Raw genomic sequence first — 24809 nt, forward strand, 5'->3', positions numbered from 1 at the left:
AGCACACCCGGACCACCTTATCCCAGCTCACTCATCCAAGGCACCGTGCCTTCTGGTGCTCAACACCTCAACCTCAGTCGCCACTTGACCACTTTCATTCACGACACCCTGGACCACTTGGGATGACCACTTTGGCCAAAAAGAAATCAGAAATTCAAGGCAAGGCAGAAACCATTCAAAAAAAAAAAAAAAAGGTGTGCTTGTGTGTGTATGTCACAGAGAGAGAGAGTTTGTGTGTGAGAGAGAGATAGTGAACAATAGAGAGAGAGATAGTGAACAATAGAGAGAGAGAGAGAGAGAGAGAGAGAGATAGGCAGAAGGACAAGCGGGCAGAAAGAGACAGAGAGATAGAAAGAGAGAGAGAAACAGACACACACACACACACAGGCACACATACACAGAGAAAGAGACAGACAGAGAGAGTGTGCCATAGAATGAGTGATTGAGCAAAGAGAGTAGCGGAGAGTGGGCGGAGTGGGGTCTTACAGCCCTAATCCCCGCACCCCGCTGGAGGATCAACTAAAATTCCATGCCATCTGGGTCTACCCAGTGTTCCTGCAGGATCCACGCTGGCAAAGCAACACGTATCGAGGCGATAAATGTAAACCAAAGGAAAGAGAAAAAGGGCCCAATGAACATACGAGAAAGAGGGGTCATGAAAGGTGAAGAAGCAGAAGAGAGCTGGGGGCCCGGGGAGAGGTGGGGATGGGGGTCGGGGACTGCCCCCGGAGCTGATGGCTGGATTTCAGCGGATGGAGACAGGGGTCCAGAGAAAAGGAAGAGAGATGGCGGTCACTCGGAAGAGAGCACGGTCTCCTGCCTCTCCACGCCTCTCTTCCCTCTCGTGCTCCTGCTCAGAGCAAGAAGCTGGAAAACACCCCTCAGCTCTGCTTTTCCTTCCTTCTCGTTCCTCTTCTTCTGGAAACCGGGGTCCGGTCACAAGCCCGGTCGCCTTGACTTCAACCGGTGTCCAGTATCAGGAGCTAGCACCTCCGCTTTGAGCGCCAGAGCCCCAGCCCACACACCCATGGGGACTCAGACTTGACAGAGACTTGACCGGGTTGGGGGTGCTCTGCAGACGCGGGGACCCGCAGAGTGACGATGAGAGTGAGGCAAGAAGGAAACCTGGTTCAGCACGACTCAGTTTTCCTCTGTGTCGTTTCAGACGTCGAGAATCTGACACACACCGGGCAATTTCTTGAGGCCTCTTGAAGCACACCACCGTCTTGGGAAAAGGCTTCCTTCCTGGCGAGAGCGGTTGCTTGCATGTGTACCACAAAGCTTACGGTTTGTTTCCCTTGAAACTCTTTGCAGAGTGCAAGATGGGTTCGGTTCCCCTGGCTGAGAAACACTTCTCATGCCGCCAGGGCGGCCTCACTCATCCTGTGTGTGGTGTGGGTCCATGGAGCCCTGGACTCTCAGAAAACACAGCCACTTACTTGAACATCCGTGACAGTAGCCACTGAGTTCAACGTCAAGGTCCCAAGGAGTCAGGAGTGGCCAGGCCCTGCAGGGAGCACCTGCAGGAGAGGTCACCTAGGCTCGGCTCCCTGTGTAAAGTGCAGGTGACATCTCCCCATAAGGATGGGGTCTGACTGAGAAGCAGTCGGTGCTCAAGAGAAAGGCCTTGGGCCGGAGAGTCTGGAACAAACAAAACAGTCCGGGGACTGAAGCTGAGCCAGGCCCTCGACATAGTTCAGGCTATCTTTTAGCTCTTTTCGCTACATCCATTTCCAGATTTCGGGGGAGTGTGTGGGAGAAAGGGGTTAACTGGTATACATCTCTTCAGTTAAAGAAGCAGCCCTGCCCATATGCTTAGGGTTGCTGGATTCCCTAGATTGTATCTGTGAGTTCATCCGGGTCCTCCTGCCTTCTGCATGCTGGCTTTAGAACTCTGACCTCTCGTGACCTTGCCTTGTCATTTGCTCTCTCCATGCACCCCTCACTCATCGCCCTCGGCCCACGTATCCAGCCAGCCAGCCAGCCAGCCAGCCAGCCAGCCAGCCAGCCAGCCATCGATCTATCCATTCATCCCCAGCATCAACAGCCTCCCCCAAAACCTACCTAAGCCAGTTGAGAGAGAGGGCAAAACAGGTGTCCCTGCTCCACGAACTACAGCAGGAAGAGGAGAACAAACTCACGGAGCCAAGGAAGGCAAAGTCCTAGATCAGAGGGTTTAAGGGAGCGTGCTGTGCTCTCGTCTGGGATGTGCCCACGCACCCGGGGGGCCCAGCACGGGGAAAGGCAAACACCTAGGGAATCCGGCCTGGGCACAACCAATGCAGGGCAGCACACTCAGAACGGGCTTCTTTTTCGACAGAGGGCATCGGCAAGCCTCAGCAGTGACAGGGATTCTTGGTGACCGCCTGAACTGAAAATTCGACCAGAAATTTCAAGCTAAGTCAGGTTGTCACGTCGAAAGACACTACGGAAAGAAACCAGCCAGACTGACCAACCAACCAACCAACCAACCAACCATCCAACCCACAACAATCAACCCAACAGAAAAAAACCTCAGAGTCGACTTTGTTTTCAAAGATTTCCTAACATTCTAGGTTTGCAAGCTACCCACCCAATGAAACTCTGTTAGCTAGACTCGGGCTGCGTTTTGCTCAATATGCTTCCTTGTCAAGATCAAAAGCTTCCTTGTCAAGATCAAAAGTGCCCTCCTGGTAGGAGGCATGACAACAAAAACCTGGTTGTTGTTGGAGCAGCGGTTGTAGTTGAAACTCTTCTCCTTCTCCTTCTCCTTCTCCTTCTCCTTCTTCTTCTTCTACTTCTTCTTCTTCATCTCCTCCTCCTCTCCTCCTCCTTCTTTTCTTCTTTCACCAAAGAATGATCGAGGTGGTCAACAGTCAAGATTGTGATGGTTTTAATAAAAGGATGAGGCTGCGGGGGTTGACAGTGAAACCCCCTAAAGAAGCAAAGGCCAAGGCCAAAGGAGTGACTCTGCCAAAGGGGGCAAGGACAGGGTCAAAGAGACCATTGGGATGGTCGGGATGGTCCCGAAGTGCGCCAGAACACCAGCAGCAACAGCACCAAACCCTACCTCCCCCCCCACACACACACACAATCCCTGGCTCTGTTGGCAAATTAGGAGCTAGGGAGCCCGAGGCCAAGAAGATGAGGTGGAATAAGTGTCTCGCCGTGCAAGGCGACAGGAAGGCATGTTTGTATGTTGTCTTGCATGTGTCGGGATTGCTGTCTGGTGGAGCGATGGCAGGCGGCAGGAGAGGCAAGGCGAGGGGAGGCGAGGTAATGAGGGCGAGGGAGAAAGGGCTGAAGGTGGGTGAGTGAGTGAGTGAGTGAGTGAGTGAGTGAGTGAGTGAGTGAGTGAATAAGTGGTCGGGCGGGCAGGCAAGCAAGTGAGTGAGTGGAGTTGGCGGTCCCCGAGGGCAGGTCGGGCAGGGTGTAGCAGTGGCAGTGTGTAGATGTGGAGGCGAGCAAGGTAGCAAGCGAGGGAGCGAGGAAGAGTGTGTTTTGCCTTGTGTAAGTGTGTTTTGCGAGGTTGTTGTTGTTGAGGGTGAGGTGCGTTTGAAGCGGTGAGTGTGTGTGAATTTTGTTTTGGAAGCATAAGAGCGTGGTGGGTGAAGTTGTGGAAGTAGATGGGAGGGAAAAAAATGTGTAGCCCAGGCTGGCCTCGAACTCGTGATCCTCCTGCCTCTGCCTCCTTCAGCAAATCCTACCGGCGTGCGCCACCACTACCGGCGAGAGAACGGCGCGACACGGCCGTACTCGAACCTGCCCCGGCCTGACGTCACCCTCCAAGGCACGCCCCCTGCCTGCCCACAACCACGCCGGCCCACCCGCCCGCCCGCCCGCCCGCCCTGCTCTCGCCCCCGTTACACTCTCACTCGCAACAACCTACACGCACACACACACACACACACACACACACACAAACTCAAATCCTCAACACCTCCTCACCACAAACAAACAACACTCCACGCTTACAGCCGGGGAATCCTCTTCACTCACTCATTCGCCCGCGACTCCCTCCGGCGCCAACACGACCCCTGCCGGCCGGCCCGGGAACACACACACACTCGCCGCCGCTCACTGCCCGCCCGCCCGCTTCTCGGCTCACACACTGGCCTCCTTTCCCTCTCCTCCACTCCACTCGGGCCCCAACCCTCTGACACCCAGCCGCATCGCCGAGCCGAGCGTCTCTCTCTACTCGCTGCTCGCCCTGCTCGCCCTGCTCCTGCTCCTGCTCCTGCTCCTGCTCGACTCCGGCCCGGTCGCGGTCCATACTCGCTCGGCAGCCAGCCGCAGGACACCGCTCTGGAAGCGCCCGCCAGACCCCGCACCCCCGCCAGGCAGCCTCGTGGGCGCTCAGGCACCGCGAGCTTCGCCCTTCCTCACTGGGGACTGGCCCACAGCAAAACCAAGACCTCAAACTCTCAACTGCCGCTGGGCTTCTTCTCCACCGGCCCTCCCACTGCCCACCCCGAGCTCAAGCCCTTGCCCCCCTCCCACCTCTCACCGCCCCACAGAACACACCCACCACACCCCTGACAGTTCTCCACACGCCCCCCCGCCAGGGAGCCCGCAGGCTCGGCGGGAGCACCACGTTCCCCATCCGGGAGGATCCCCGGACACCCGTGGCTTCGGGATTTCCACGCGACACATACTGGCTGCATGGCTGCATGGGTGCGAGGACGTTCTCGGGGATGGGCGAGTGAGTGGGGTTTTGGACCTGGACGGACACCTTGCTAGGAGCAGACAGGTGGCCAAATACCCGGTGACACGCGATGGAGGACACTGTGAGATCTCTCTTCCGCACCCCCCCCACCCTCCCGACCCTCTCCTGCCACATGTCCCCACGCAAGCAGGAGGCGAGGGGTTGGCTCGGGTTGGGGTGAGGGGACCAGAGCGGGAGCCGGCCTAGGCCTCCCGACACCACAAGGCCCAACCCAAGCCCCCAAGCACAACTCAGGGATGTCCTCCCATCTGGATCCAGCTCCTATGGCTATGAAGAGAAGCACACCCGGACCACCTTATCCCAGCTCACTCATCCAAGGCACCGTGCCTTCTGGTGCTCAACACCTCAACCTCAGTCGCCACTTGACCACTTTCATTCACGACACCCTGGACCACTTGGGATGACCACTTTGGCCAAAAAGAAATCAGAAATTCAAGGCAAGGCAGAAACCATTCAAAAAAAAAAAAAAAGGTGTGCTTGTGTGTGTATGTCACAGAGAGAGAGAGTTTGTGTGTGAGAGAGAGATAGTGAACAATAGAGAGAGAGATAGTGAACAATAGAGAGAGAGAGAGAGAGAGAGAGAGAGAGAGAGAGATAGGCAGAAGGACAAGCGGGCAGAAAGAGACAGAGAGATAGAAAGAGAGAGAGAAACAGACACACACACACACACAGGCACACATACACAGAGAAAGAGACAGACAGAGAGAGTGTGCCATAGAATGAGTGATTGAGCAAAGAGAGTAGCGGAGAGTGGGCGGAGTGGGGTCTTACAGCCCTAATCCCCGCACCCCGCTGGAGGATCAACTAAAATTCCATGCCATCTGGGTCTACCCAGTGTTCCTGCAGGATCCACGCTGGCAAAGCAACACGTATCGAGGCGATAAATGTAAACCAAAGGAAAGAGAAAAAGGGCCCAATGAACATACGAGAAAGAGGGGTCATGAAAGGTGAAGAAGCAGAAGAGAGCTGGGGGCCCGGGGAGAGGTGGGGATGGGGGTCGGGGACTGCCCCCGGAGCTGATGGCTGGATTTCAGCGGATGGAGACAGGGGTCCAGAGAAAAGGAAGAGAGATGGCGGTCACTCGGAAGAGAGCACGGTCTCCTGCCTCTCCACGCCTCTCTTCCCTCTCGTGCTCCTGCTCAGAGCAAGAAGCTGGAAAACACCCCTCAGCTCTGCTTTTCCTTCCTTCTCGTTCCTCTTCTTCTGGAAACCGGGGTCCGGTCACAAGCCCGGTCGCCTTGACTTCAACCGGTGTCCAGTATCAGGAGCTAGCACCTCCGCTTTGAGCGCCAGAGCCCCAGCCCACACACCCATGGGGACTCAGACTTGACAGAGACTTGACCGGGTTGGGGGTGCTCTGCAGACGCGGGGACCCGCAGAGTGACGATGAGAGTGAGGCAAGAAGGAAACCTGGTTCAGCACGACTCAGTTTTCCTCTGTGTCGTTTCAGACGTCGAGAATCTGACACACACCGGGCAATTTCTTGAGGCCTCTTGAAGCACACCACCGTCTTGGGAAAAGGCTTCCTTCCTGGCGAGAGCGGTTGCTTGCATGTGTACCACAAAGCTTACGGTTTGTTTCCCTTGAAACTCTTTGCAGAGTGCAAGAGGGGTTCGGTTCCCCTGGCTGAGAAACACTTCTCATGCCGCCAGGGCGGCCTCACTCATCCTGTGTGTGGTGTGGGTCCATGGAGCCCTGGACTCTCAGAAAACACAGCCACTTACTTGAACATCCGTGACAGTAGCCACTGAGTTCAACGTCAAGGTCCCAAGGAGTCAGGAGTGGCCAGGCCCTGCAGGGAGCACCTGCAGGAGAGGTCACCTAGGCTCGGCTCCCTGTGTAAAGTGCAGGTGACATCTCCCCATAAGGATGGGGTCTGACTGAGAAGCAGTCGGTGCTCAAGACAAAGGCCTTGGGCCGGAGAGTCTGGAACAAACAAAACAGTCCGGGGACTGAAGCTGAGCCAGGCCCTCGACATAGTTCAGGCTATCTTTTAGCTCTTTTCGCTACATCCATTTCCAGATTTCGGGGGAGTGTGTGGGAGAAAGGGGTTAACTGGTATACATCTCTTCAGTTAAAGAAGCAGCCCTGCCCATATGCTTAGGGTTGCTGGATTCCCTAGGTTGTATCTGTGAGTTCATCCGGGTCCTCCTGCCTTCTGCATGCTGGCTTTAGAACTCTGACCTCTCGTGACCTTGCCTTGTCATTTGCTCTCTCCATGCACCCCTCACTCATCGCCCTCTGCCCACGTATCCAGCCAGCCAGCCAGCCAGCCAGCCAGCCAGCCAGCCAGCCAGCCATCGATCTATCCATTCATCCCCAGCATCAACAGCCTCCCCCAAAACCTACCTAAGCCAGTTGAGAGAGAGGGCAAAACAGGTGTCCCTGCTCCACGAACTACAGCAGGAAGAGGAGAACAAACTCACGGAGCCAAGGAAGGCCAAGTCCTAGATCAGAGGCTTTAAGGGAGCGTGCTGTGCTCTCGTCTGGGATGTGCCCACGCACCCGGGGGGCCCAGCACGGGGAAAGGCAAACACCTAGGGAATCCGGCCTGGGCACAACCAATGCAGGGCAGCACACTCAGAACGGGCTTCTTTTTCGACAGAGGGCATCGGCAAGCCTCAGCAGTGACAGGGATTCTTGGTGACCGCCTGAACTGAAAATTCGACCAGAAATTTCAAGCTAAGTCAGGTTGTCACGTCGAAAGACACTACGGAAAGAAACCAGCCAGACTGACCAACCAACCAACCAACCAACCAACCATCCAACCCACAACAATCAACCCAACAGAAAAAAACCTCAGAGTCGACTTTGTTTTCAAAGATTTCCTAACATTCTAGGTTTGCAAGCTACCCACCCAATGAAACTCTGTTAGCTAGACTCGGGCTGCGTTTTGCTCAATATGCTTCCTTGTCAAGATCAAAAGCTTCCTTGTCAAGATCAAAAGTGCCCTCCTGGTAGGAGGCATGACAACAAAAACCTGGTTGTTGTTGGAGCAGCGGTTGTAGTTGAAACTCTTCTCCTTCTCCTTCTCCTTCTCCTTCTCCTTCTTCTTCTTCTACTTCTTCTTCTTCATCTCCTCCTCCTCTCCTCCTCCTTCTTTTCTTCTTTCACCAAAGAATGATCGAGGTGGTCAACAGTCAAGATTGTGATGGTTTTAATAAAAGGATGAGGCTGCGGGGGTTGACAGTGAAACCCCCTAAAGAAGCAAAGGCCAAGGCCAAAGGAGTGACTCTGCCAAAGGGGGCAAGGACAGGGTCAAAGAGACCATTGGGATGGTCGGGATGGTCCCGAAGTGCGCCAGAACACCAGCAGCAACAGCACCAAACCCTACCTCCCCCCCCCCCACACACACACAATCCCTGGCTCTGTTGGCAAATTAGGAGCTAGGGAGCCCGAGGCCAAGAAGATGAGGTGGAATAAGTGTCTCGCCGTGCAAGGCGACAGGAAGGCATGTTTGTATGTTGTCTTGCATGTGTCGGGATTGCTGTCTGGTGGAGCGATGGCAGGCGGCAGGAGAGGCAAGGCGAGGGGAGGCGAGGTAATGAGGGCGAGGGAGAAAGGGCTGAAGGTGGGTGAGTGAGTGAGTGAGTGAGTGAGTGAGTGAGTGAGTGAGTGAGTGAGTGAATAAGTGGTCGGGCGGGCAGGCAAGCAAGTGAGTGAGTGGAGTTGGCGGTCCCCGAGGGCAGGTCGGGCAGGGTGTAGCAGTGGCAGTGTGTAGATGTGGAGGCGAGCAAGGTAGCAAGCGAGGGAGCGAGGAAGAGTGTGTTTTGCCTTGTGTAAGTGTGTTTTGCGAGGTTGTTGTTGTTGAGGGTGAGGTGCGTTTGAAGCGGTGAGTGTGTGTGAATTTTGTTTTGGAAGCAGAAGAGCGTGGTGGGTGAAGTTGTGGAAGTAGATGGGAGGGAAAAAAATGTGTAGCCCAGGCTGGCCTCGAACTCGTGATCCTCCTGCCTCTGCCTCCTTCAGCAAATCCTACCGGCGTGCGCCACCACTACCGGCGAGAGAACGGCGCGACACGGCCGTACTCGAACCTGCCCCGGCCTGACGTCACCCTCCAAGGCACGCCCCCTGCCTGCCCACAACCACGCCGGCCCACCCGCCCGCCCGCCCGCCCGCCCTGCTCTCGCCCCCGTTACACTCTCACTCGCAACAACCTACACGCACACACACACACACACACACACACACACAAACTCAAATCCTCAACACCTCCTCACCACAAACAAACAACACTCCACGCTTACAGCCGGGGAATCCTCTTCACTCACTCATTCGCCCGCGACTCCCTCCGGCGCCAACACGACCCCTGCCGGCCGGCCCGGGAACACACACACACTCGCCGCCGCTCACTGCCCGCCCGCCCGCTTCTCGGCTCACACACTGGCCTCCTTTCCCTCTCCTCCACTCCACTCGGGCCCCAACCCTCTGACACCCAGCCGCATCGCCGAGCCGAGCGTCTCTCTCTACTCGCTGCTCGCCCTGCTCGCCCTGCTCCTGCTCCTGCTCCTGCTCCTGCTCGACTCCGGCCCGGTCGCGGTCCATACTCGCTCGGCAGCCAGCCGCAGGACACCGCTCTGGAAGCGCCCGCCAGACCCCGCACCCCCGCCAGGCAGCCTCGTGGGCGCTCAGGCACCGCGAGCTTCGCCCTTCCTCACTGGGGACTGGCCCACAGCAAAACCAAGACCTCAAACTCTCAACTGCCGCTGGGCTTCTTCTCCACCGGCCCTCCCACTGCCCACCCCGAGCTCAAGCCCTTGCCCCCCTCCCACCTCTCACCGCCCCACAGAACACACCCACCACACCCCTGACAGTTCTCCACACGCCCCCCCGCCAGGGAGCCCGCAGGCTCGGCGGGAGCACCACGTTCCCCATCCGGGAGGATCCCCGGACACCCGTGGCTTCGGGATTTCCACGCGACACATACTGGCTGCATGGCTGCATGGGTGCGAGGACGTTCTCGGGGATGGGCGAGTGAGTGGGGTTTTGGACCTGGACGGACACCTTGCTAGGAGCAGACAGGTGGCCAAATACCCGGTGACACGCGATGGAGGACACTGTGAGATCTCTCTTCCGCACCCCCCCCACCCTCCCGACCCTCTCCTGCCACATGTCCCCACGCAAGCAGGAGGCGAGGGGTTGGCTCGGGTTGGGGTGAGGGGACCAGAGCGGGAGCCGGCCTAGGCCTCCCGACACCACAAGGCCCAACCCAAGCCCCCAAGCACAACTCAGGGATGTCCTCCCATCTGGATCCAGCTCCTATGGCTATGAAGAGAAGCACACCCGGACCACCTTATCCCAGCTCACTCATCCAAGGCACCGTGCCTTCTGGTGCTCAACACCTCAACCTCAGTCGCCACTTGACCACTTTCATTCACGACACCCTGGACCACTTGGGATGACCACTTTGGCCAAAAAGAAATCAGAAATTCAAGGCAAGGCAGAAACCATTCAAAAAAAAAAAAAAAGGTGTGCTTGTGTGTGTATGTCACAGAGAGAGAGAGTTTGTGTGTGAGAGAGAGATAGTGAACAATAGAGAGAGAGATAGTGAACAATAGAGAGAGAGAGAGAGAGAGAGAGAGAGAGAGAGAGATAGGCAGAAGGACAAGCGGGCAGAAAGAGACAGAGAGATAGAAAGAGAGAGAGAAACAGACACACACACACACACAGGCACACATACACAGAGAAAGAGACAGACAGAGAGAGTGTGCCATAGAATGAGTGATTGAGCAAAGAGAGTAGCGGAGAGTGGGCGGAGTGGGGTCTTACAGCCCTAATCCCCGCACCCCGCTGGAGGATCAACTAAAATTCCATGCCATCTGGGTCTACCCAGTGTTCCTGCAGGATCCACGCTGGCAAAGCAACACGTATCGAGGCGATAAATGTAAACCAAAGGAAAGAGAAAAAGGGCCCAATGAACATACGAGAAAGAGGGGTCATGAAAGGTGAAGAAGCAGAAGAGAGCTGGGGGCCCGGGGAGAGGTGGGGATGGGGGTCGGGGACTGCCCCCGGAGCTGATGGCTGGATTTCAGCGGATGGAGACAGGGGTCCAGAGAAAAGGAAGAGAGATGGCGGTCACTCGGAAGAGAGCACGGTCTCCTGCCTCTCCACGCCTCTCTTCCCTCTCGTGCTCCTGCTCAGAGCAAGAAGCTGGAAAACACCCCTCAGCTCTGCTTTTCCTTCCTTCTCGTTCCTCTTCTTCTGGAAACCGGGGTCCGGTCACAAGCCCGGTCGCCTTGACTTCAACCGGTGTCCAGTATCAGGAGCTAGCACCTCCGCTTTGAGCGCCAGAGCCCCAGCCCACACACCCATGGGGACTCAGACTTGACAGAGACTTGACCGGGTTGGGGGTGCTCTGCAGACGCGGGGACCCGCAGAGTGACGATGAGAGTGAGGCAAGAAGGAAACCTGGTTCAGCACGACTCAGTTTTCCTCTGTGTCGTTTCAGACGTCGAGAATCTGACACACACCGGGCAATTTCTTGAGGCCTCTTGAAGCACACCACCGTCTTGGGAAAAGGCTTCCTTCCTGGCGAGAGCGGTTGCTTGCATGTGTACCACAAAGCTTACGGTTTGTTTCCCTTGAAACTCTTTGCAGAGTGCAAGATGGGTTCGGTTCCCCTGGCTGAGAAACACTTCTCATGCCGCCAGGGCGGCCTCACTCATCCTGTGTGTGGTGTGGGTCCATGGAGCCCTGGACTCTCAGAAAACACAGCCACTTACTTGAACATCCGTGACAGTAGCCACTGAGTTCAACGTCAAGGTCCCAAGGAGTCAGGAGTGGCCAGGCCCTGCAGGGAGCACCTGCAGGAGAGGTCACCTAGGCTCGGCTCCCTGTGTAAAGTGCAGGTGACATCTCCCCATAAGGATGGGGTCTGACTGAGAAGCAGTCGGTGCTCAAGAGAAAGGCCTTGGGCCGGAGAGTCTGGAACAAACAAAACAGTCCGGGGACTGAAGCTGAGCCAGGCCCTCGACATAGTTCAGGCTATCTTTTAGCTCTTTTCGCTACATCCATTTCCAGATTTCGGGGGAGTGTGTGGGAGAAAGGGGTTAACTGGTATACATCTCTTCAGTTAAAGAAGCAGCCCTGCCCATATGCTTAGGGTTGCTGGATTCCCTAGATTGTATCTGTGAGTTCATCCGGGTCCTCCTGCCTTCTGCATGCTGGCTTTAGAACTCTGACCTCTCGTGACCTTGCCTTGTCATTTGCTCTCTCCATGCACCCCTCACTCATCGCCCTCGGCCCACGTATCCAGCCAGCCAGCCAGCCAGCCAGCCAGCCAGCCAGCCAGCCAGCCATCGATCTATCCATTCATCCCCAGCATCAACAGCCTCCCCCAAAACCTACCTAAGCCAGTTGAGAGAGAGGGCAAAACAGGTGTCCCTGCTCCACGAACTACAGCAGGAAGAGGAGAACAAACTCACGGAGCCAAGGAAGGCAAAGTCCTAGATCAGAGGGTTTAAGGGAGCGTGCTGTGCTCTCGTCTGGGATGTGCCCACGCACCCGGGGGGCCCAGCACGGGGAAAGGCAAACACCTAGGGAATCCGGCCTGGGCACAACCAATGCAGGGCAGCACACTCAGAACGGGCTTCTTTTTCGACAGAGGGCATCGGCAAGCCTCAGCAGTGACAGGGATTCTTGGTGACCGCCTGAACTGAAAATTCGACCAGAAATTTCAAGCTAAGTCAGGTTGTCACGTCGAAAGACACTACGGAAAGAAACCAGCCAGACTGACCAACCAACCAACCAACCAACCAACCATCCAACCCACAACAATCAACCCAACAGAAAAAAACCTCAGAGTCGACTTTGTTTTCAAAGATTTCCTAACATTCTAGGTTTGCAAGCTACCCACCCAATGAAACTCTGTTAGCTAGACTCGGGCTGCGTTTTGCTCAATATGCTTCCTTGTCAAGATCAAAAGCTTCCTTGTCAAGATCAAAAGTGCCCTCCTGGTAGGAGGCATGACAACAAAAACCTGGTTGTTGTTGGAGCAGCGGTTGTAGTTGAAACTCTTCTCCTTCTCCTTCTCCTTCTCCTTCTCCTTCTTCTTCTTCTACTTCTTCTTCTTCATCTCCTCCTCCTCTCCTCCTCCTTCTTTTCTTCTTTCACCAAAGAATGATCGAGGTGGTCAACAGTCAAGATTGTGATGGTTTTAATAAAAGGATGAGGCTGCGGGGGTTGACAGTGAAACCCCCTAAAGAAGCAAAGGCCAAGGCCAAAGGAGTGACTCTGCCAAAGGGGGCAAGGACAGGGTCAAAGAGACCATTGGGATGGTCGGGATGGTCCCGAAGTGCGCCAGAACACCAGCAGCAACAGCACCAAACCCTACCTCCCCCCCCCCACACACACACAATCCCTGGCTCTGTTGGCAAATTAGGAGCTAGGGAGCCCGAGGCCAAGAAGATGAGGTGGAATAAGTGTCTCGCCGTGCAAGGCGACAGGAAGGCATGTTTGTATGTTGTCTTGCATGTGTCGGGATTGCTGTCTGGTGGAGCGATGGCAGGCGGCAGGAGAGGCAAGGCGAGGGGAGGCGAGGTAATGAGGGCGAGGGAGAAAGGGCTGAAGGTGGGTGAGTGAGTGAGTGAGTGAGTGAGTGAGTGAGTGAGTGAGTGAGTGAGTGAATAAGTGGTCGGGCGGGCAGGCAAGCAAGTGAGTGAGTGGAGTTGGCGGTCCCCGAGGGCAGGTCGGGCAGGGTGTAGCAGTGGCAGTGTGTAGATGTGGAGGCGAGCAAGGTAGCAAGCGAGGGAGCGAGGAAGAGTGTGTTTTGCCTTGTGTAAGTGTGTTTTGCGAGGTTGTTGTTGTTGAGGGTGAGGTGCGTTTGAAGCGGTGAGTGTGTGTGAATTTTGTTTTGGAAGCAGAAGAGCGTGGTGGGTGAAGTTGTGGAAGTAGATGGGAGGGAAAAAAATGTGTAGCCCAGGCTGGCCTCGAACTCGTGATCCTCCTGCCTCTGCCTCCTTCAGCAAATCCTACCGGCGTGCGCCACCACTACCGGCGAGAGAACGGCGCGACACGGCCGTACTCGAACCTGCCCCGGCCTGACGTCACCCTCCAAGGCACGCCCCCTGCCTGCCCACAACCACGCCGGCCCACCCGCCCGCCCGCCCGCCCGCCCTGCTCTCGCCCCCGTTACACTCTCACTCGCAACAACCTACACGCACACACACACACACACACACACACACACAAACTCAAATCCTCAACACCTCCTCACCACAAACAAACAACACTCCACGCTTACAGCCGGGGAATCCTCTTCACTCACTCATTCGCCCGCGACTCCCTCCGGCGCCAACACGACCCCTGCCGGCCGGCCCGGGAACACACACACACTCGCCGCCGCTCACTGCCCGCCCGCCCGCTTCTCGGCTCACACACTGGCCTCCTTTCCCTCTCCTCCACTCCACTCGGGCCCCAACCCTCTGACACCCAGCCGCATCGCCGAGCCGAGCGTCTCTCTCTACTCGCTGCTCGCCCTGCTCGCCCTGCTCCTGCTCCTGCTCCTGCTCCTGCTCGACTCCGGCCCGGTCGCGGTCCATACTCGCTCGGCAGCCAGCCGCAGGACACCGCTCTGGAAGCGCCCGCCAGACCCCGCACCCCCGCCAGGCAGCCTCGTGGGCGCTCAGGCACCGCGAGCTTCGCCCTTCCTCACTGGGGACTGGCCCACAGCAAAACCAAGACCTCAAACTCTCAACTGCCGCTGGGCTTCTTCTCCACCGGCCCTCCCACTGCCCACCCCGAGCTCAAGCCCTTGCCCCCCTCCCACCTCTCACCGCCCCACAGAACACACCCACCACACCCCTGACAGTTCTCCACACGCCCCCCCGCCAGGGAGCCCGCAGGCTCGGCGGGAGCACCACGTTCCCCATCCGGGAGGATCCCCGGACACCCGTGGCTTCGGGATTTCCACGCGACACATACTGGCTGCATGGCTGCATGGGTGCGAGGACGTTCTCGGGGATGGGCGAGTGAGTGGGGTTTTGGACCTGGACGGACACCTTGCTAGGAGCAGACAGGTGGCCAAATACCCGGTGACACGCGATGGAGGACACTGTGAGATCTCTCTTCCGCACCCCCCCCCACCCTCCCGACCCTCTCCTGCCACATGTCCCCACGCAAGCAGGAGGCGAGGGGTTGGCTCGGGTTGGGGTGAGGGGACCAGAGCGGGAGCCGGCCTAGGCCTCCCGACACCACAAGGCCCAACCCAAGCCCCCAAGCACAACTCAGGGATGTCCTCCCATCTGGATCCAGCTCCTATGGCTATGAAGAGAAGCACACCCGGACCACCTTATCCCAGCTCACTCATCCAAGGCACCGTGCCTTCTGGTGCTCAACACCTCAACCTCAGTCGCCACTTGACCACTTTCATTCACGACACCCTGGACCACTTGGGATGACCACTTTGGCCAAAAAGAAATCAGAAATTCAAGGCAAGGCAGAAACCATTCAAAAAAAAAAAAAAAGGTGTGCTTGTGTGTGTATGTCACAGAGAGAGAGAGTTTGTGTGTGAGAGAGAGATAGTGAACAATAGAGAGAGAGATAGTGAACAATAGAGAGAGAGAGAGAGAGAGAGAGAGAGAGAGAGAGATAGGCAGAAGGACAAGCGGGCAGAAAGAGACAGAGAGATAGAAAGAGAGAGAGAAACAGACACACACACACACACAGGCACACATACACAGAGAAAGAGACAGACAGAGAGAGTGTGCCATAGAATGAGTGATTGAGCAAAGAGAGTAGCGGAGAGTGGGCGGAGTGGGGTCTTACAGCCCTAATCCCCGCACCCCGCTGGAGGATCAACTAAAATTCCATGCCATCTGGGTCTACCCAGTGTTCCTGCAGGATCCACGCTGGCAAAGCAACACGTATCGAGGCGATAAATGTAAACCAAAGGAAAGAGAAAAAGGGCCCAATGAACATACGAGAAAGAGGGGTCATGAAAGGTGAAGAAGCAGAAGAGAGCTGGGGGCCCGGGGAGAGGTGGGGATGGGGGTCGGGGACTGCCCCCGGAGCTGATGGCTGGATTTCAGCGGATGGAGACAGGGGTCCAGAGAAAAGGAAGAGAGATGGCGGTCACTCGGAAGAGAGCACGGTCTCCTGCCTCTCCACGCCTCTCTTCCCTCTCGTGCTCCTGCTCAGAGCAAGAAGCTGGAAAACACCCCTCAGCTCTGCTTTTCCTTCCTTCTCGTTCCTCTTCTTCTGGAAACCGGGGTCCGGTCACAAGCCCGGTCGCCTTGACTTCAACCGGTGTCCAGTATCAGGAGCTAGCACCTCCGCTTTGAGCGCCAGAGCCCCAGCCCACACACCCATGGGGACTCAGACTTGACAGAGACTTGACCGGGTTGGGGGTGCTCTGCAGACGCGGGGACCCGCAGAGTGACGATGAGAGTGAGGCAAGAAGGAAACCTGGTTCAGCACGACTCAGTTTTCCTCTGTGTCGTTTCAGACGTCGAGAATCTGACACACACCGGGCAATTTCTTGAGGCCTCTTGAAGCACACCACCGTCTTGGGAAAAGGCTTCCTTCCTGGCGAGAGCGGTTGCTTGCATGTGTACCACAAAGCTTACGGTTTGTTTCCCTTGAAACTCTTTGCAGAGTGCAAGATGGGTTCGGTTCCCCTGGCTGAGAAACACTTCTCATGCCGCCAGGGCGGCCTCACTCATCCTGTGTGTGGTGTGGGTCCATGGAGCCCTGGACTCTCAGAAAACACAGCCACTTACTTGAACATCCGTGACAGTAGCCACTGAGTTCAACGTCAAGGTCCCAAGGAGTCAGGAGTGGCCAGGCCCTGCAGGGAGCACCTGCAGGAGAGGTCACCTAGGCTCGGCTCCCTGTGTAAAGTGCAGGTGACATCTCCCCATAAGGATGGGGTCTGACTGAGAAGCAGTCGGTGCTCAAGAGAAAGGCCTTGGGCCGGAGAGTCTGGAACAAACAAAACAGTCCGGGGACTGAAGCTGAGCCAGGCCCTCGACATAGTTCAGGCTATCTTTTAGCTCTTTTCGCTACATCCATTTCCAGATTTCGGGGGAGTGTGTGGGAGAAAGGGGTTAACTGGTATACATCTCTTCAGTTAAAGAAGCAGCCCTGCCCATATGCTTAGGGTTGCTGGATTCCCTAGATTGTATCTGTGAGTTCATCCGGGTCCTCCTGCCTTCTGCATGCTGGCTTTAGAACTCTGACCTCTCGTGACCTTGCCTTGTCATTTGCTCTCTCCATGCACCCCTCACTCATCGCCCTCGGCCCACGTATCCAGCCAGCCAGCCAGCCAGCCAGCCAGCCAGCCAGCCAGCCAGCCATCGATCTATCCATTCATCCCCAGCATCAACAGCCTCCCCCAAAACCTACCTAAGCCAGTTGAGAGAGAGGGCAAAACAGGTGTCCCTGCTCCACGAACTACAGCAGGAAGAGGAGAACAAACTCACGGAGCCAAGGAAGGCAAAGTCCTAGATCAGAGGGTTTAAGGGAGCGTGCTGTGCTCTCGTCTGGGATGTGCCCACGCACCCGGGGGGCCCAGCACGGGGAAAGGCAAACACCTAGGGAATCCGGCCTGGGCACAACCAATGCAGGGCAGCACACTCAGAACGGGCTTCTTTTTCGACAGAGGGCATCGGCAAGCCTCAGCAGTGACAGGGATTCTTGGTGACCGCCTGAACTGAAAATTCGACCAGAAATTTCAAGCTAAGTCAGGTTGTCACGTCGAAAGACACTACGGAAAGAAACCAGCCAGACTGACCAACCAACCAACCAACCAACCAACCATCCAACCCACAACAATCAACCCAACAGAAAAAAACCTCAGAGTCGACTTTGTTTTCAAAGATTTCCTAACATTCTAGGTTTGCAAGCTACCCACCCAATGAAACTCTGTTAGCTAGACTCGGGCTGCGTTTTGCTCAATATGCTTCCTTGTCAAGATCAAAAGCTTCCTTGTCAAGATCAAAAGTGCCCTCCTGGTAGGAGGCATGACAACAAAAACCTGGTTGTTGTTGGAGCAGCGGTTGTAGTTGAAACTCTTCTCCTTCTCCTTCTCCTTCTCCTTCTCCTTCTTCTTCTTCTACTTCTTCTTCTTCATCTCCTCCTCCTCTCCTCCTCCTTCTTTTCTTCTTTCACCAAAGAATGATCGAGGTGGTCAACAGTCAAGATTGTGATGGTTTTAATAAAAGGATGAGGCTGCGGGGGTTGACAGTGAAACCCCCTAAAGAAGCAAAGGCCAAGGCCAAAGGAGTGACTCTGCCAAAGGGGGCAAGGACAGGGTCAAAGAGACCATTGGGATGGTCGGGATGGTCCCGAAGTGCGCCAGAACACCAGCAGCAACAGCACCAAACCCTACCTCCCCCCCCCCACACACACACAATCCCTGGCTCTGTTGGCAAATTAGGAGCTAGGGAGCCCGAGGCCAAGAAGATGAGGTGGAATAAGTGTCTCGCCGTGCAAGGCGACAGGAAGGCATGTTTGTATGTTGTCTTGCATGTGTCGGGATTGCTGTCTGGTGGAGCGATGGCAGGCGGCAGGAGAGGCAAGGCGAGGGGAGGCGAGGTAATGAGGGCGAGGGAGAAAGGGCTGAAGGTGGGTGAGTGAGTGAGTGAGTGAGTGAGTGAGTGAGTGAGTGAGTGAGTGAGTGAATAAGTGGTCGGGCGGGCAGGCAAGCAAGTGAGTGAGTGGAGTTGGCGGTCCCCGAGGGCAGGTCGGGCAGGGTGTAGCAGTGGCAGTGTGTAGATGTGGAGGCGAGCAAGGTAGCAAGCGAGGGAGCGAGGAAGAGTGTGTTTTGCCTTGTGTAAGTGTGTTTTGCGAGGTTGTTGTTGTTGAGGGTGAGGTGCGTTTGAAGCGGTGAGTGTGTGTGAATTTTGTTTTGGAAGCAGAAGAGCGTGGTGGGTGAAGTTGTGGAAGTAGATGGGAGGGAAAAAAATGTGTAGCCCAGGCTGGCCTCGAACTCGTGATCCTCCTGCCTCTGCCTCCTTCAGCAAATCCTACCGGCGTGCGCCACCACTACCGGCGAGAGAACGGCGCGACACGGCCGTACTCGAACCTGCCCCGGCCTGACGTCACCCTCCAAGGCACGCCCCCTGCCTGCCCACAACCACGCCGGCCCACCCGCCCGCCCGCCCGCCCGCCCTGCTCTCGCCCCCGTTACACTCTCACTCGCAACAACCTACACGCACACACACACACACACACACACACACACAAACTCAAATCCTCAACACCTCCTCACCACAAACAAACAACACTCCACGCTTACAGCCGGGGAATCCTCTTCACTCACTCATTCGCCCGCGACTCCCTCCGGCGCCAACACGACCCCTGCCGGCCGGCCCGGGAACACACACACACTCGCCGCCGCTCACTGCCCGCCCGCCCGCTTCTCGGCTCACACACTGGCCTCCTTTCCCTCTCCTCCACTCCACTCGGGCCCCAACCCTCTGACACCCAGCCGCATCGCCGAGCCGAGCGTCTCTCTCTACTCGCTGCTCGCCCTGCTCGCCCTGCTCCTGCTCCTGCTCCTGCTCGACTCCGGCCCGGTCGCGGTCCATACTCGCTCGGCAGCCAGCCGCAGGACACCGCTCTGGAAGCGCCCGCCAGACCCCGCACCCCCGCCAGGCAGCCTCGTGGGCGCTCAGGCACCGCGAGCTTCGCCCTTCCTCACTGGGGACTGGCCCACAGCAAAACCAAGACCTCAAACTCTCAACTGCCGCTGGGCTTCTTCTCCACCGGCCCTCCCACTGCCCACCCCGAGCTCAAGCCCTTGCCCCCCTCCCCCCTCTCACCGCCCCACAGAACACACCCACCACACCCCTGACAGTTCTCCACACGCCCCCCCGGCAGGGAGCCCGCAGGCTCGGCGGGAGCACCACGTTCCCCATCCGGGAGGATCCCCGGACACCCGTGGCTTCGGGATTTCCACGCGACACATACTGGCTGCATGGCTGCATGGGTGCGAGGACGTTCTCGGGGATGGGCGAGTGAGTGGGGTTTTGGACCTGGACGGACACCTTGCTAGGAGCAGACAGGTGGCCAAATACCCGGTGACACGCGATGGAGGACACTGTGAGATCTCTCTTCCGCACCCCCCCCCCCACCCTCCCGACCCTCTCCTGCCACATGTCCCCACGCAAGCAGGAGGCGAGGGGTTGGCTCGGGTTGGGGTGAGGGGACCAGAGCGGGAGCCGGCCTAGGCCTCCCGACACCACAAGGCCCAACCCAAGCCCCCAAGCACAACTCAGGGATGTCCTCCCATCTGGATCCAGCTCCTATGGCTATGAAGAGAAGCACACCCGGACCACCTTATCCCAGCTCACTCATCCAAGGCACCGTGCCTTCTGGTGCTCAACACCTCAACCTCAGTCGCCACTTGACCACTTTCATTCACGACACCCTGGACCACTTGGGATGACCACTTTGGCCAAAAAGAAATCAGAAATTCAAGGCAAGGCAGAAACCATTCAAAAAAAAAAAAAAAAAAAAAGGTGTGATTGTGTGTGTATGTCACAGAGAGAGAGAGAGTTTGTGTGTGAGAGAGAGATAGTGAACAATAGAGAGAGAGAGAGAGATAGGCAGAAGGACAAGCAGGCAGAAAGAGACAGAGAGAGAGAAAGAGAGAGAGAAACAGACACACACACAGGCACACATACACAGAGAAAGAGACAGACAGAGAGAGAGTGCCATAGAATGAGTGATTGAGCAAAGAGAGTAGTGGAGAGTGGGCGGAGTGGGGTCTGACAGCCCTAATCCCTGCACCCCGCTGGAGGATCAACTAAAATTCCATGCCATCTGGGTCTACCCAGTGTTCCTGCAGGATCCACGCTGGCAAAGCAACACGTATCGAGGCGATAAATGTAAACCAAAGGAAAGAGAAAAAGGGCCCAATGAACATACGAAAAAGAGGGGTCATGAAAGGTGAAGAAGCAGAAGAGAGCTGGGGGCCCGGGGAGAGGTGGGGATGGGGGTCGGGGACTGCCTCCGGAGCTGATGGCTGCATTTCAGCGGATGGAGACAGGGGTCCAGAGAAAAGGAAGAGAGACGGCGGTCACTCGGAAGAGAGCACGGTCTCCTGCCTCTCCACGCCTCTTCCCTCTCGTGCTCCTGCTCAGAGCAAGAAGCTGGAAAACACCCCTCAGCTCTGCTTTTCCTTCCTTCTCGTTCCTCTTCTTCTGGAAAGCGGGGACCGGTCACAAGGCCGCCTTGACTTCAACCGGCGTCCAGTACCAGGAGCTAGCACCTCCGCTATGACCGCCAGAGCCCCAGCCCGCACACCCATGGGGACTCAGACTTGACAGAGACTTGACTGGGTTGGGGGTGCTCTGCAGACTCGGGGACCCGCAGAGTGACGATGAGAGTGAGGCAAGAAGGAAACCTGGTTCAGCACGACTCAGTTTTCCTCTGTGTCGTTTCAGACGTCGAGAATCTGACACACACCGGGCAATTTCTTGAGGCCTCTTGAAGCACACCACCGTCTTGGGAAAAGGCTTCCTTCCTGGCGAGAGATCATTCCCACGGTTGCTTGCGTGTGTACCACAAAGCTTACGGTTTGTTTCCCTTGAAACTCTTTGCAGAGTGCAAGATGGGTTCGGTTCCCCTGGCTGAGAAACACTTCTCATGCCGCCAGGGCGGCCTCACTCATCCTGTGTGTGGTGTGGGTCCATGGAGCCCTGGACTCTCAGCAAACACAGCAACTTACTTGAACATCCGTGACAGTAGCCACTGAGTTCAACGTCAAGGTCCCAAGGAGTCAGGTGTGGCCAGGCCCTGCAGGGAGCACCTGCAGGAGAGGTCACCTAGGCTCGGCTCCCTGTGTAAAGTGCAGGAGACATCTCCCCATAAGGATGGGGTCTGACTGAGAAGCAGTCGGTGCTCAAGACAAAGGCCTTGGGCCGGAGAGTCTGGAACAAACAAAACAGTCCGGGGACTGAAGCTGAGCCAGGCCCTCGACATAGTTCAGGCTATCTTTTAGCTCTTTTCGCTACATCCATTTCCAGATTTCGGGGGAGTGTGTGGGAGAAAGGGGTTAACTGGTATACATCTCTTCAGTTAAAGAAGCAGCCCTGCCCGTATGCTTAGGGTTGCTGGATTCCCTAGGTTGTATCTGTGAGTTCATCCGGGTCCTCCTGCCTTCTGCATGCTGGCTTTAGAACTCTGACCTCTCGTGACCTTGCCTTGTCATTTGCTCTTTCCATGCACCCCTCACTCATCGCCCTCTGCCCACGTATCCAGCCAGCCAGCCAGCCAGCCAGCCAGCCAGCCAGCCAGCCAGCCATCCATCGATCTATCCATTCATCCCCAGCATCAACAGCGTCCCCCAAAACCTACCTAAGCCAGTTCAGAGAGAGGGCAAAACAGGTGTCCCTGCTCCACGAACTACAGCAGGAAGAGGAGAACAAACTCACGGAGCCAAGGAAGGCAAAGTCCTAGATCAGAGGCTTTAAGGGAGCTTGCTGTGCTCTCGTCTGGGATGTGCCCACGCACCCGGGGGGCCCAGCACGGGGAAAGGCAAACACCTAGGGAATCCAGCCTGGGCACAACCAGTGCAGGGCAGCACACTCAGAACGGGCTTCTTCTTCGACAGAGGGCATCGGCAAGCCTCAGCAGTGACAGGGATTCTTGGTGACCGCCTGAACTGAAAATTCCACCAGAAATTTCAAGCTAAGTCAGGTTGTCACGTCGAAAGACACTACGGAAAGAAACCAGCCAGACCGACCAACCAACCAACCAACCAACCAACCAACCAACCAACCCACAACAATCAACCCAACAGAAAAAACCTCTGAGTCGAACTTTGTTTTCAAAGATTTCCTAACATTCTAGGTTTGCAAGCTACCCACCCAATGAAACTCTGTTAGCTGGACTCGGGCTGCGTTTTGCTCAATATGCTTCCTTGTAAAGATCAAAAGCTTCCTTGTCAAGATCAAAAGTGCCCTCCTGGTAGGAGGCATGACAACGAAAACCTGGTTGTTGTTGGAGCAGCGGTTGTAATTGAAACTCTTCTCCTTCTTCTTCTTCTTCTTCTTCTTCTTCTTCTTCTTCTTCTTCTTCTTCTTCTTCTTCTTCTTCTTCTTCTTCTTCTTCTCTTCTTCTTCTTCTTCTTCTTCGTCTTCTTCTTCTTCTTCTTCTTCTTCTTCTTCTTTTTCTTCTTCTTCATCTCCTCCTCCTCTCCTCCTCCTTCTTCTTTTCTTCTTTCACCAAAGAATGATCGAGGTGGTCAACAGTCAAGATTGTGATGGTTTTAATAAAAGGATGAGGCTGCGGGGGTTGACAGTGAAACCCCCTAAAGAAGCAAAGGCCAAGGCCAAAGGAGTGACTCTGCCAAAGGGGGCAAGGACAGGGCCAAAGAGACCATTGGGATGGTCGGGATGGTCCCGAAGTACGCCAGACCACCAGCAGCAACAGCACCAAGCCCTACCTCCCCCCCACACACACACAATCCCGGGCTCTGTTGGCAAATTAGGAGCTAGGGAGCCCGAGGCCAAGAAGATGAGGTGGAATAAGTGTCTCGCCAGGCGAGGCGACAGGAAGGCATGTTTGTGTGTTGTCTTGCATGTGTCGGGATTGCTGTCTGGTGGAGCGATGGCAGGCGGCAGGCGGCAGGCGAGGCAAGGCGAGGGGAGGCGAGGTAATGAGGGCGAGGGAGAAAGGGCTGAAGGTGGGTGAGTGAGTGAGTGAGTGAGTGAGTGAGTGAGTGAGTGAGTGAGTGAATGAGTGGTCGGGCGGGCAGGCAAGCAAGTGAGTGAGTGGAGTTGGCGGTCCCCGAGGGCAGGTCGGGCAGGGTGTAGCAGTGGCAGTGTGTAGATGTGGAGGCGAGCAAGGTAGCAAGCGAGGGAGCGAGGAAGAGTGTGTTTTGCCTTGTGTAAGTGTGTTTTGCGAGGTTGTTGTTGTTGAGGGTGAGGTGCGTTTGAAGCGGTGAGTGTGTGTGAATTTTGTTTTGGAAGCAGAAGAGCGTGGTGGGTGAAGTTGTGGAAGTAGATGGGAGGGAAAAAAATGTGTAGCCCAGGCTGGCCTCGAACTCGTGATCCTCCTGCCTCTGCCTCCTTCAACAAATCCTACCGGCGTGCGCCACAACTACCGGCGAGAGAACGGCGCGACACGGCCGTACTCGAACCTGCCCCGGCCTGACGTCACCCTCCAAGGCACGCCCCCTGCCTGCCCACAAACACGCCGGCCCACCCGCCCGCCCGCCCGCCCTGCTCTCGCCCCCGTTACACTCTCACTCGCAACAACCTACACGCACACACACACACACACACACACACACACACACACAAACTCAAATCCTCAACACCTCCTCACCACAAACAAACAACACTCCACGCTTACAGCCGGGGAATCCTCTTCACTCACTCATTCGCCCGCGACTCCCTCCGGCGCCAACACGACCCCTGCCGGCCGGCCCGGGAACACACACACACTCGCCGCCGCTCACTGCCCGCCCGCCCGCCCGCCCGCCCGCTTCTCGGCTCACACACTGGCCTCCTTTCCCTCTCCTCCACTCCACTCGGGCCCCAACCCTCTGACACCCAGCCGCATCGCCGAGCCGAGCGTCTCTCACTACTCGCTGCTCGCCCTGCTCGCCCTGCTCCTGCTCCTGCTCCTCCTCCTGCTCCTGCTCCTGCTCCTGCTCCTGCTCCTGCTCCTGCTCCTGCTCGACTCCGGCCCGGTCGCGGTCCATACTCGCTCGGCAGCCAGCCGCAGGACACCGCTCTGGAAGCGCCCGCCAGACCCCGCACCCCCGCCAGGCAGCCTCGTGGGCGCTCAGGCACCGCGAGCTTCGCCCTTCCTCACTGGGGACTGGCCCACAGCAAAACCAAGACCTCAAACTCTCAACTGCCGCTGGGCTTCTTCTCCACCGGCCCTCCCCCTGCCCACCCCGAGCTCAAGCCCTTGCCCCCCTCCCACCTCTCACCGCCCCACAGAACACACCCACCACACCCCTGACAGTTCTCCACACCTCCCCCAGCGAGCCCGCAGGCTCGGCGGGAGCACCACGTTCCCCATCCGGGAGGGTCCCCGGACACCCGTGGCTTCGGGATTTCCACGCGACACATACTGGCTGCATGGCTGCATGGGTGCGAGGACGTTCTCGGGGATGGGCGAGTGAGTGGGGTTTTGGACCTGGACGGAC

Source organism: Myodes glareolus, chromosome 25 (assembly GCF_982192425.1).
Source record: "Myodes glareolus chromosome 25, mMyoGla1.1, whole genome shotgun sequence".
Taxonomy (NCBI): domain Eukaryota; kingdom Metazoa; phylum Chordata; class Mammalia; order Rodentia; family Cricetidae; genus Myodes; species Myodes glareolus.